Source organism: Nematolebias whitei, chromosome 14 (genome assembly GCF_014905685.2).
Source record: "Nematolebias whitei isolate Nwh7 chromosome 14, NemWhi1, whole genome shotgun sequence".
NCBI lineage: Eukaryota > Metazoa > Chordata > Actinopteri > Cyprinodontiformes > Rivulidae > Nematolebias > Nematolebias whitei.
The window spans coordinates 1,337,965-1,338,216 of record NC_056511.1 but is presented as its reverse complement, the minus strand read 5'-3'; the positions used below and the strand labels follow the sequence as shown (position 1 = coordinate 1,338,216).

The 252-nt window shown below is 46.4% G+C and overlaps 1 protein-coding gene across 1 annotated transcript in view; it reads left to right on the top strand.

Moving 5' to 3' along the window:
* Positions 1-252, top strand: part of ccdc65 (coiled-coil domain containing 65) — a 15,161-nt gene that overhangs the window by 13,492 nt on the left and 1,417 nt on the right. The window lies entirely within an intron of this gene.

Here is a 252-nt window from a genome sequence, read left to right as displayed (position 1 = left end):
CTGTACGTATATCTGTCTCCAGTGTACGTGTCTCTGTCTCCACTGTACATGTCTGTCTACACTGTACATATCTGTCTCCACTGTACGTCTCTGTCTCCACTGTACATGTCTGTCTACACTGTACGCATCACTGTCTTTACTGTACATGTCTCTGTCTCCACTGTACATGTCTCTGTCTCTACTGTACGGGTCTCTGTCTCCAGTATACGTGTCTCTGTCTCTACTGTACACATCTCTGTCTCCAGTGTACGT